General features: G+C 30.4%; 1 pseudogene; it reads right to left on the bottom strand.

The window, feature by feature from the left end:
- Positions 1 to 689: 689 nt before the first annotated feature.
- Positions 690 to 1469, bottom strand: LOC148770534 (nuclear transcription factor Y subunit B-1 pseudogene; annotated as a pseudogene).
- Positions 1470 to 14522: the final 13053 nt, after the last annotated feature.

Here is a 14522-nt window from a genome sequence, read left to right as displayed (position 1 = left end):
GTCGGATCACTCTCGTCATCGTCATCTAATGGAAAATTAGGAGTCGGAAAATGATACTGCCCCTGAAATAAATTCAAATAAAAGTTTGTTCCAAACACAAGTGTTATAAAACAATCATATTGAAAATTGCATTAATCACCCAAAATGTACTAAAAATAGCAGAAATCATAATACATTTTGCTGAAAATCACACAAAATCTCCCCACAACATTGTAAAAATCGCACAAAGTTACCCCAAAATGTGTTGAAAAGCGCACAAATCATCCTCAAAATAAAATATCTTAGATATTCTATCGTATCGTGATATTTGTATCGTATCACGATATCGTGCGATATTTACCAATATTTGAGGAAGATCGACAAATATGCCGAGTAATCGTTTCTATAGAAATCGTAGCGTATCGTGATATTGAATACACCGTATAATACGATACTTTGTTCTTATAGTATAGAGAATGTCATACCATTACCTTAACCACTATTTAAGATATTGTACCAATGCCGTTTAAAGTAGTATTATTTTGATAATTTTGGTTTGTTATACCAAAATCCAGTTGATCTTTTTTTATAAAGAGACCAAGTATATGTTATTATAAAAAATCAAAAAACTATCAACCCTTGAAAAATCTATAAAAGTCAATATATGCATGCAGCAAAAAATCTTTAACAACCCTTGAAAATTGATAATCAAATAAAAATATTTAACAACCATAGAAAAAAGCTTTTAATTGTTTGTGGGTTTTCAGTGCATTTTATCATAAATCATAGTATTCTACTACTTCAAACTACTGAAAGGGGTCAAAATCTTCTCCACCACCAAATTCATTTGTTACCTTCGGCATCCCACCAAATTCTTCCTCATCTTCCATCGTAGCAGCAACAGGTGGCGGTAAGGGGACATAATACCCCATTGTTGGTGCCGCCAGTGGTGGTGGTGGCGGCGGCCGCATTGTGGGAGCACCTTGCGGTTGCTGGTGGTGAAGGAAGCCAACTCCGACGCCGCCATCTCGCCTAACAATCTGCGATATTTGATTCCTAGAGCCACGCTCGGGGTCCTGCTGCGTGCGGTGGTTGTGGAGGAAAACTGTGAGCGACTCCAAATAGTCTTCGAAACCTAGAGAGGCCATTGCTGCCAGCACGTCCTCCGGTGTGACTGTTCTCCTGTAGTCACGGCGGCACCGCCGGTTTGCCTCGGCGGTGATAAAGCTGATGAACTCTGAGACGCATTCCTGGATAGCTTCCTTGGCATCGTCGGCGATTTTGACATGGGTGGGGAGGACGCGCCGAAAGATTCGGGTGATATTGGCTATCGGCATGTACTCGTCTGCGTCTCTTTTGAAGCCCTGCTGCTGTTGGTTCACTTCTTCAGCAACGACATTCAGTGTGGCGCCCGCAATGTTGGCGGCATTGGTGGCGGTAGCAGCTGCACGGGCGGCACCCCCTTCCCGGATGACTATACCTGAAATGATATATATATAAAGAGAATATTAATTGGTTATTAACATATTTTGATGGAAATCTTATCACTTTATCTTCTTTTTACACAATGATAGTAATCTCAATACACACAAATATATAATTGGTTCAAAGGCATATACACAGTTCATATGTGATCTTTTAAACAAAATATAAACATGCATGGGATGTAGGATTCGTATCTATGCAATACAATAAAGAAAAAACAATATTTTTCAAAAATATATAAGTAGAACAAACTAAAAACTCAAACTTGTTCAAGTACATGTATAAATTAAATTGACCAATTTTCTGCTATTTCTTGGTCTTGTTTTATGACCAATTTCTATTATCTTTATCACGTACAAAGAACTAAGTATATTGGGGTGAATTTATTCCTCTTTGTCCAATAGCTAACAAATTGTGTAAAATGCATGAGAAGTTTACTTTTATTGCACTAAATTCACACTCTTTATACTATGTAACATTTTTTACTCATATGTTTTATGTTGAAGATTATTTAATATGTATATACATATGACGTGTATCGATAAATGATATATGCAACATAATACTTGAATTGAAACAGAGATGCATCCTTAAAAAAAAATTAAGATTATATTGACATAAATTTCCTTTTTTCATCGAAACCAATTTCATCCACATTAAGAACTCATTATAATTTGATCCATATGGTCACATTTTGTTTTGTGATAAAATAAAGACCAATCCTTAACTGTGAATTTTTTTGATTGAATTAAGGAACTAATTACAACGTGTTGGATTCAAATGAAAACATGGAAAATTGGGATCCAATTAGCACATGAACAAAATCAAAATAATTTATATTAATGCGTTTTTTATGTTTGACCATTTTTTTTCTTCTAAAAAGTACCATAGATATTAAAATTAAATAAGACGTTGCTCATCAAACATAAAAGAAATCAGAATAGAATGATATACGAAAGCGGCAAAATTAAAGATCGCTTTTTATCTAATTAACACAAGGATATCCACGAAGCGTCAAAAATATTTGGGAACTTAAATCGCACCAAATTTGCTAATAGAAGATCGACTATTCTAAAACTAAATCTAGCGAATTAACAATTGTTTTTTACTTCTGCAAACGAAAGATGTGAAAATTAAGTTGAAAAAAAAAAACAAAATCTATGCACATTGTTCAAATGGATTTAATCTTAAAAACCGAAATGTAGGAAAAATTGAGTGAAATTGTACCTGATGTGCGTGCTCTTCTCGTATATTTATATTCTATGTTTGAGCTTCCTCCTTTCTCCATCTTCAAGTTTCAATTTTGATTCAAAATCTATATGATTTTCACCTTGTGTTTTTTATTCACACAAACACAATATCGCTTACGCCTCTTACTTGTGTGTGTGATGAGTTCTGATGGGTCACAGTACAATTGCGTTCAATATATAGATAAGATCCGAGACCTTTCAAAATGAGTCAACAAGGGTTGTATTAGGGTGGTGAAAGGTAAGGGCAAAATAGGCAAAAAATATTAATTGTTTATCCCAATATAAAAGTGACCTATTTTACTTTTCTTTGGTGAATAGAAAATTATGTGGAATTGTTTGCTTTAAATAGTAAGTGAATTGTTGTAGAGTATTATAAAATTTACTAGCGAATGTGATTGCGTTTATTTACTTAAGAAGATAACATATTTGATTTTTATCAATATTATATTTTATTTATATAAATTAATATAAAATAAATATAAAAAATGGCAATTTTTTTACAGAAATTTATTGAAATTCTATCAAGTAAATATTCATGTATATGAGTTCTTACACTTCTAATTATTATTTTTACTCATAAAATAGAATTAATCCCGAGTCGGATGCTATCATTTACCCGCTGCTCAAGTGCTAATATATGAGTTATTGAAGAAATTATTACGTGGGGATATACAAGACTTAATTACGACAACTATTTAATTCGTCTTAAAAGCAAATTGTTGAATTGATATATTTGATATGACTTTCAAATCTTATAAATTTGAAATAATTGGATTTATTTACTTGCAAGATTGAAATAATTATTTTTTGTACTTCTTGAATTCTAAAAGCAAGTAAAATAATATAGCATATTGATGTTTTATAATGTAGAACATATTATATGAGATAGAGTTAATAATTAATACTATCCGATTAGTTTTAAAAATAAAAGATATCAAAGCACAAGATTCTTTTTTGTTCTCTATTTTCTGATCATCATTATTATAAATGTGAATTGCTATAAACTTATACCTCTAAGTATTTCTTTTTTGATATACCATATCATATTTTTTTAGAACATACTAATAATTTCTCAAAACATGTCATATGTTCCCACTCACGATCAAAGTTATCCTTTTGTCTCTCTTTACAACTTCCCACAATTCACTATAATATCAATTTGGGTTCAACATTAACTTTTAGCAATTAAATTACAAATGGACTTTTTGAGGAAGTAGCTATTGTAACCACATAAGGCTCAATAGTTAAAACTAAGGGTAAATTATACGTACACCCCTGAGATATGCTAAAATAATTTGAAGGTCCCTGTGGTTTCGGTAATTACAATTATCTCCTGAAACACTGTTAGAATCTCTAACGGGATAATTCATTGGATATGCTATTCCGATAGTTTTCAGTGATGGACAACATAGAGCTAGGGGGTGAGATGGTTCCCCCAATATTTCTTAAATCACCCCTAACTCAATGTTGTCTCCATCACTTGTTGATAATAATAGTTCGTTAAAACTCTATCGGAACAACGTATCCAATCCATTATCCCGTTACAATTTCTAACAATGTTTTAGGAGGTAATTGTGATTACCAATACAACATGGACCTTAAAGTTATTTTAACATACTTCAGAGGCGTGGGTGTAATTTTACCCTCAAATTAAACATAGTAAGTGTAACACATACGGTATTGTGATCAAAGGTCGTGCTACAAGTATTATTAAGAATCAATTTTGTTTCTTGAAAAATGGATCCCATTACTTCAAAATATGGGTGTAATAAAGTTTCATATTTCTATGCTTCCGGAAAGAGATTATTCGAATTGATACAGATAGGTTCATCCGCCATCTATAGTCTTTGAAGCTGAATCTCTCAAAGATTTGCGTGTGAGAAGATTCATTTTGACTATTGATGATCACAAGATACTCTCTAAGCATATAAAATAAATGTATCTCGAAAACTCTACATTGATGAAGAGATGTTTGACAAAATAATCTTATTTTTATCTCTGATTGAAACTATGTGCCTCCAAAAATGTCTAATGTTATAAAGTACTATTTAGGTGAGTAATCCATAATCTCAAGAGATTCACTTTTCAAGAGAATTCTCTAGAGAGACATCATCCTATCATTGAAATTAATCCCTCGTCTCTCGAGACTGTCAGTATTTCATGAGGTGATTTGTTTGGTTTCACAAAGCGGACTTCTCCAAGCTCAAGTTCATTTATGTGCAAAGCAAATCATTTGAACACTTCTCGATTCGTAAATCCGTTTCACAAAGCGGACTTTTGAGAGAAGAATTGTTTTATATATGCCAATTCCTACATATATGATTAAAATGTTTTGATGTGTAGTTTCAAGCATAAAAAAAATTGTTTATAAAAAAGAAGGCCAGAGGTAGAAGTTATGCTCAATTTTCTAGATTCACCCAACTGTGTTCGAGAAAATTGACAGCTATGTGTCTTCTGAAGCCAAAAGAGTCGTAATCATCGACCTAAAGTTTTGCATTTCTAAGTGTTTTTACTTGTTTAACTAGTTTATTTTACAATTTTAATAATTTTGTTAGATTATAGGGTGGGAAAAATAGACTTTTGGTCCCTCAAGTTGATCTCGATTTCATATTTGGTCCCCGTAGCTCAAAAAAAAAAAAAAACATACACTATTAGCAAATCAAAATTTAGCAACGGACAAACTCATTGCAAAATGACACAAATCGTTGCTAATCAAGATTTAGCGAGGAATAATGATCGTAGCTAAGTCCATCAGTAAAACCCATATCGCTATCCATATCTATTGTTTAGCAACAGAACAATCCATGACTACATTCGTCGCTATTTGAGCAACAGAACATTCTCTCGCGCAATCCGCTGCTATTTTAGCAACTGAAAAATTCATTGTTATATATGTCGTTAAATTTGAAATATGTTGCCAAATTCGTCACTATATGTAGAAAGGCAAACATCCGTAACTAAATCGTTGCAAAAATAGTGTTTGATTTCTTTTTAAAATATATATTTCCATAACTTATAGTGATAGGATATATATTAAGATAATTTTAATTGGTTATCGATTATAACGGGCATCTTATCTCTTTATCTTGTTTACATAATGAAATTGATCTCAATGTTCACTGATATATAATTGGCTCAATTTTGTATATATTTCAAATTCATACACACATTTCATATATAATGTTTTAAATAAAATATACACATGCATCCGATGCATGATTCATATATACGTTCAAATTAAAATGCAATAAAGAAAAATCAATATTTAAAAAAAAATGATATATAAGCGGAACGAACTAACAACTTGAACTTACATTATCTTCATCATGTACAAAACGCCAACTATAATATATATATATATATATATATATATATATATATATATATATATATATATATATATATATATATATATATATATACATATATACATGTTTGTCGCCAAATTCTAGTTACTGAAAGTTCATGGCAACGAAAATAAAAACTCTTTGTGCATACATTGTAATAGCAAACGAATCTATCTAGTCACCCCAAAATATATCGTTGCAAATACGTTTATAATCCTGAGCGAATTTATTCCGTTGCCATACATTTATTATAAACAACAAATTTATTTCGTCGCCAATGTATTTAATATACGCAACGAATTTATTTCATTGCAAAAATAAGTATGTACAAAGAATTTATTATGTTGCAAAAGATATGTAAATAGACAACACAATCTACCAATATGGTCCGGTTTTGTATCGAAGGCCGACCCGACCCGACCTTCGGACCGCCGGCCAAGTTCGGAATCAGAACTACAGGGTTGAACTCAGAGCTGGCACAATGGGCCATGCTCGATAAATGTCAAATATATCGAGACATGACAATAGAAGAAGTTGAACTCTAGTTCAAGGTAGAGACCGTTCGGGCAACAATACATTTATGTAAATAGACTTAAAATAAATTTATAAAGACTAAGGCCTCGTTTGGTTGTCAAAATAAAATTAGCCAAGATAAGATTAAATAATCTAATGAAACCCAACTATATTATTGGAGCTTCCTTGATCCTATAAAAAACATGCCTAAAAGATAAGATAAAACCGTGGTAAATAAATATTTGCGGGTCGACCCGACAAGTTATGGGGAATACCAAACATCAAACAATGTCCTATTATTTAGTTAATCATAACTAATCTCCCCAACCAAACGAGGCCTAAACATACAAGCTAAAATGATTAAAAAAATTATATGAATACTGTAAAATGAATTATATAAATAAATAATATAGTGTCATAACGAAAACTGTATTTATTTTATGTTCAAAAAAATAAAATTTACGATAAAATTGAATTCTAAATATAACATTTATCATTAATTCGTTCTTATTAATAAATGTATATATAGTAAATTTTAAACCATATAAGCAATTGACTTAATTAAATAGAAATGAAATTAAATATAAATAGAACACGCATAGATATTAATTGTTTAATTTTTTCATGTACTGATTAGATTTTAATTTTCCTTATATCCTAGTCACAAAAAAATTCTCATTCTAACATTGTTTTTTTAGAAAACGCCGTAAGATCGAAATGATTAATATTAACGTGTATTCTATGCTCGAACATTTTTTTAAATACCATTAACAGTTAAATATATTTCAGTCGTTGAGCTCCTGAAATATAAGAAAACAAATCAGAATAAAATGACATACGAAAGCTACAAAAAAATGTATTTTCATCCAATGAACACAATGAGTTCCGGGGACCATCAAAAAGATTTGTGAATTATGCAAATAGAAGATTAATTATGCAAAAAACAAATACAACGTGTTAGAACGCGTTTTTTTTTTACTTCAAAAAGTACTTTGAAAATGAAATTAAAAAAAAATCAATGCACATTGTTCACGTAGATTTAGTCGTAAAGAACGAATGCTAGGACAATTTGAGTACAATTTTACCAGATGTGCGTTCTCTTCTTGTGTATTTATGTTCTAAGTTTGAGCTTCTCCATCGTTAAGTTTTACATTGATTCAAACTTTATGTTATTGTCACCTTCTCTCTTTTGTCACACAATTGTAACAACTGAATTCAGAATTTTTTATGTCTCTTACTCTTGTGTGTGTGGTGAGTTGTTAAGTGTGAAGCCACAACTTCATTTAATAAGTGACCTGAGACATTTGAAAAGAGTCAATAAGGGCAGTATTAGGGTGGTGAAAGATAAGGGCAGAATAAGCAAAAAAAAATATTAATTTTTGTTCCAAAGTGGAAAAATAACTTAGGCTATGTTTGGACGCCTTCTCAGATTCTTTTCACAATTTCGGGAAATGAGAAGTATGTTTGGTTGGCTTTTGAAATTGAATTTTGATATTCTTTCGGGAAAATTAATTCCAATTTTCTCTCGATATGTGCACTCGGTTCTCAGACTTTGTCCCCCAACTTTTTCTTTGTAATTGAATTTTCTCACTATCTCTCCTCTCCCCAACTCACTCACTCTCTACATTTATTTTCTTAGTTAGGGTTCTTCATCTCCTTTCTCTCTCTGTCGGCAACCATATTCGTCTCTACCCACATCCCGATTCTCTGATCAAATCAATTATCATATTGAATAAGGAATCCGATTCTTCAATTAACTTACTATTCTCGGTTGTGGTCTTTTTGAATGTCTACTGGGTCGTCACTGTTCCTTTCTGAAAAGGCTAGATATGGTGTAAGGGATTGAAGATTGTATTTTATTATATATGTGTTTATTCTCATTTACTTGCTTATAAATTGCATTTGATGTGGATTATATGTCTTCATCTCCATGTAAAACACCTTTGCTCGTTCATTCCGACTCCAAATCAGCGTCCGACGACCATTTTTCTTATGTTGATAGTAGTTTACCACCGTTTCAGTTTTCAAAGAAAAGGAAGCTACATGTATTGTTCTTCAGTTGGTTACGCAAATTGAGGTTTTTTATGATTTTATGAACAAATCGATATTGGGTTCTTTGTTAAAACTTTATATAGAAGCATGAATTAATTTTTACAGGTTTTCTTCTTCGATCCAGTATGAACTGTCCGAAACTTATTTGTTTTAGATCTAGTATATTACACATTAATTCTTCCAGATCTGCATGAATTTTTTTTAAGATGCCTTTGATTTTGAGGAAAGAAATATTTTTTAAATATGATTTTATATTATGCTCTGTTTATGTTTATATTCTCTGTTAATGTGTTGTTTTTTGCCTCTTATGTGAAGTTCCTGAAATTTCAGGAAACATATTCCATTATTTTGCTGTATATTTTATGATGATATCCATGAGAGGATGATTATGACCTACCCCGTATTTCATACATTATTTGCAAATTTTGTTCCTTCAAAACTGCCTTGGAGGTACATAATAGTGACAACCCATAACATCAATTGGAAAATAATGTGGTACTTCATATTTGACTAATTAATAGTCAATTATTTCACCATTATCCAAGTATCACCTATTTTATTTGACTGTTATATATTCTTACAATTCTGTATAACTGACTTTTATCTGATTCTCTAATTTAGATGCGTAGAGGTGTAAGTAGTCAGAAACAAACTCGGTCTGAAAATGCTCAATGGACATTTGCTAATGAGGAATTTTTAATTCAACATAGCTATGACTATTACTTGCAAGGGCATTTACAGAACTCAACTGTATCTATAGTGACTATTCTTTTAACAACCAAAACGATATGGTCATTGTATGTATATTTATAGCGACGATGTTAACACTACAACGACACTAAATCTTCATATTAGCGAGTGAAAATGTGTCGCTGATGATTACATCTTTAGCGACCACAAAATATTTGGTCGATGTATGCGTATCTATAGCGACACTATTAATACTACAACAACCATAAATCTTCATATTAGCGAGTAGAAATTTGTCGGTGATGATCATATATTCAGTGACTATTATTAAATGGTCACAAAATATATGCTTTTAGTAACCAACTAAATAAGTCGTCACTTGGTACTTTTAGTAGCTAACCTGTCGTGGCCATTTTTATTTGGTCACTATATATTTTAACGACCATTTTTTAACTTTCAGCGACCATACCTTAGGGTCGCTAGAACCAAATTTTCTTGTAGTGTTTTTTATTATGTAAAATAAAATATATCCAATTACAAGATTCTTTTTTTGTTCTGTATTTTCTGATCATCTTTTATTATTGATTAGTCTACTTGTTAATTGCTATAAACTTATACCTCTTAATATTTCTTTTTTGATAATCTCATCAAAATTTACTAGAACACTCTAATTATGAGAGAAAATGGAAACCAAAATTTGGATGTAAGTATTGAAAGTTTTGATGAGTGTATACAACACAATGGTTGCCTTTGTTAGAATGTATCTTGTGTGTCGACAGTATCCGCTTTCGACTGAAATGGCGTGATGATTGTGAATCGAGTTCTCAACTTTAAAAAATAGAATTGTAGACAAATCATTCTTATAATATATGATGTATTTTTCATTTCTTAATTTTTTGATTATTTATACTGATACGCGTAAAACCTACGTATAAATAATCGTAAATGCACATACTGTAGATACATTTTACAGAATAGTGAATTGCGAATATCGATCCACAGGGATCTATAGATTCAGTTAATGAGTAATGTAATTATATTGTCCTAATTTATCTAACTGTTCCTAATATTATTGTTTCGAAATTAAAAAAATAAGAAATTATATCAATAGATTTTGTGGTATGCGAGAATTTCTTTCGCATTTTCTACTGGTCAAAAGTGAAAATATTTTTTTCATTCTAAAAATAATATTTTCTTTTTAGAGCACACGTTTATTAAACAAAAAAAATATATAATATTTAACGACTTGTACCGGACATTATTTGAAGTAATTTAGTAAAATTGACTTTCAAATTATTCCAATATACTTGGTTTCCCAATTTCTAGCTTGGTTACTCATTCACCGACTATATATGCCGTTTTTTTGTTTGTCATGCTTTCTTTTTGCTAGTAAGCTAAATGCACGTGCTGGCTCGAATACATTTATCGTGGAAGGATTTCAAAATTGGAAGAAAGTAAATGATGGAAAGAATTGTGCTTTTTAGGCCATATTGGAGGCCATAGTTCCCAACATTGTGCCACTTTACAAGGAAGGTCTAGTGAATCAGTATGTGCATAAAAACAAGGTCAAGAAAAGACAATCAACTGAAGAAATGTTGAATAATCGATTGAAGCTTAAAACCTCAATTGACTGTGTTCATTATGGCTTGCATATCAATCATGTTCTTTTTGTGGTCATGATGCAGAGGAAACGTTAAAAAAAGTTCAGGTAGTTTTCGTCAGATGGTGAGCTATGGGCAAAGTATAATGACAAAGTAGCATGGAACTGTTTTAGATAAATCTCCTCCTACTGCCAAGTACATCTCTTCAACGATTCAAAAAGAGATATTGCATCTTATCTCTATTGCTATCTCTATCTCTATTTCTACGAGCTGTAAAAGCGTTAATGTTTCTAGTTTCTTAACATTTTTGTGCTTTATAATATGCCCCTAAACTAATTTATATACACCACTAATTTTATTGTTGGGTCAATTGAGTAATAACATTGAATACCAAAGTTAATATAGTTAAATAATATTGTTTAAATCTCAAGTGGATTTTCATATGATCAAATATTTACTCAAGGTGATTGCTGATTTTCTTATTATTGTAATTCTTCTACATAATAAATTTATAGATAAAATTCACTTCGTCTTAAATTAGATTTGAAGGTCTTTCTAATGACATATAATAAATATATATGTAGAAATTTGTTTTCTTTTTCATTTTAAGTTGAGCATATACATAAAGTAGATTCAAATTAATTATTATATTATATTTATTACATATGTTCCACAAATATGATATTGTTTTATGTGTCTTACCTTTTCATATATTACATTTATATAATCAATTTTTATTTTTGTAAAATAAAATGGTATTGAAACATGACTACTATTGTTAGAATATACTTGAATTTGACACGATCATATGATAATCATTAATTTAAAGGTTTTATTATATAAAAAAAAAAAAAAAAACTTTGCATCCTCTAAATGTAGCATTTTGGAACTTTGCGCCCAACAAATAAAAAAACAATAATAGCACCTAGCACCCTTAAAAGGTAATAAATCATTCACATTGCATCCCAATTAATATTTTAATAAAATTCTCTCAACAATTTTGTTCTCTTAGGTCTTTGATAAAAAAAAAATTGGATTTTATTTTAATATAATTTTTTTTTATTTTCAAGTAATTTAGTGAGAAAATGATTTAATGGTGGAAGAAAATAACAATTTAACTTGGCACTTTCCAGCGCAAAATTAAGTATTACTGCAAAGAAGAAACATCCTCAATAAATACACACATACGAAAGTATTTCTCATCTTGGTACTTCGTATTACAATTTTTAAATTTCCACCCTACAACTATTTTTTCAAAAAAATTATATATAAAGTAATATATTCATACAAATGATAATAGTTTTTTTTCCAATTCCAATAAAATTAATAACATACCTATCCAATAATTTCATAATTTTATTAATTATGATAATTCTTTTATTAGAATTGTATTTGATCACACCAAAGAAAATATTCATTTCAAAAATTTGTCCTCATTAACCTTAAATAGGGATGCAAAGTGAAGTCAAATATTTAATGTAATTTATGTTATATATTTATTAAATAGTATTAATTTTCTAATATAATTTATCTATCAAAAATATATTACGAAAATTATTGTTTGGTTAAGTAATTAATTTACTTAATTTTAATTTAAAATTATACTTCAAGGGGTGTACCTTTAATATAATATTTTCTTTTAAATGTGAGAGGTACGGTGTATATGCATGTAATTAGGTCCAACTCGGGGCAGGGCACTCTAATTACTCAATATGTGGCCAAGGACGAAAATATAATTTCAAAAACATCAATGGTCACTATAATTACTCATTTACCTTTTCTTTGTAAGAAATCTATTGCTGAAATTGAAGATAGATACATATTATGACTCTAGCCACAAGACATGATCACAACAATAATTTTTGTACGTACTTGATTTTTTTTAATTTTGATTTTTTTTGAAATATCATATCTAATTTTTTTTTTAATTATAAATTCATATAATAAATAAAATCATACATTCCAAGCTTACTGAAGAACTTAAAGTTCAGCTCAACGATACTTTTAAGATCAAAGATTTAGGAATTCTGAAGTACTTTCTAGGTTTTGAAGTAGTTAGGTCACACACATGTTTGGTACTATCACAAAGATAGTAAGTACACTCTCAAATTACTCGAGGAGGCTGGCTATCTTGGATGCAAGCCACTCTTTTTTTCTATGAATTCTGAACACACGACTACAAAAGAAGGAGAGCTCTTCTCTGATCCTACTATGTATCGAAGAATCATTGGTGAACTCTTATATCTTACAATAACACGTCAAGAGTACATCACCTATGTTGTCCATTGTCTTAGTCAATTTGTGCCCCAATCCAAGGACATGTCACATGCAAGCTCCCCATCACATTATTCGTCATTTAAAAATTGTCTTAGACTATTCTACTCCTTCAGTTCAAAGATTATATTTTTCTTAAAGTCTTTCAAATTCAGATTCCGGGTTGGTCAACAACCGGGTTTTGTATTTTAGGCATATCAAAAGGGATAATTACAGTTTTAGTCCCCCAAGTTTGCACGTTTTTTAGTTTTGGTCCCCCATTTACCGCCGTCAACAAAATACACACTAATGTTGTCAAATTTTAACACATTTAGTCCCTCCGTCTGTTTGACCGTTAAGTAGTAATGGTCAACTGTTGAATTATGGCTGAATTTGGGATTTTTCATAGATAAAAATTGCACTCAGACCCCTGCATTCTTTTAAAATATTCTAAAACCCCCTAAAAATTTAGCCAACCATAATTTAACCCCAATTTCACCATTTAATCAATTTTGACAAACAACCCCAATTTTTACCACCATTACTGTTGACCTTTGACCGCCGTTGATTTTTTTTTTTTTTTTTGTTGTAATTTTTTTTTTCGGCATTGAGTTTTTTATTTAAAATTGATTTTGACGCAGTTCACCGACATTGTATTCTCGGTTAACAATGTTGATTTTTTTTTATTTTTCTTGATTTTTTACTAACTTTTGCCTTTGACTTTTTTTTCCGATCAACACAATTACTGTATAACACAATAATAATACTATATTAATATCTAGTATCATAATATTAAAATTACAACCTTCCAAGAAAGTTTTTATCTAAAATTTTAGGGCCTAAATACAATTTTAAAAAAATTCTAAAATCCATAATTTCTTCCACTCAAAATTTTCTTCGTGGAACCGCCAGTGCATCTCAAATTTCTTCCCAAGAAAATATGAAGAAGATGAATTAGGCATGTGCGGAGTAATTTGTAATGAGACAACCACTCTATTACAACGGTTTTTGGGGCTAATTAACACCGGCCGTTAATTTTTATCTCTTTTTTTTTTGTCTTGAAATTTTTCCGTCATTGAGATGCGTTGACTTTTTCATTTTTATGATATTATTTTCTCGCCGATTATCAGTTTTTTAATTATATTTTTCCATTACTGAATAATTGAAATAAAAATCAAGAAAAAAAATGTCAACGCTGTTGAGCCGACATTCAACATCGGTCAACAACGGGAAAAAATATCAATCGACAAAAGAGTCTACCGAGTTAAAAAGAAAGTCAACGTCAGATTACCCAATTTTGAGAAATCGGGGTCATTGGTTAAAATTGGTTAATTGATGAAATAGGGGTTAAA

This window comes from Erythranthe guttata, chromosome 5 (assembly GCF_056151865.1).
Source record: "Erythranthe guttata isolate IM_541 chromosome 5, IM_541, whole genome shotgun sequence".
Lineage (NCBI taxonomy): Eukaryota > Viridiplantae > Streptophyta > Magnoliopsida > Lamiales > Phrymaceae > Erythranthe > Erythranthe guttata.
The sequence above is the reverse complement of the archived record's forward strand: the minus strand, read 5'-3'. Positions and strand labels throughout refer to the sequence as shown.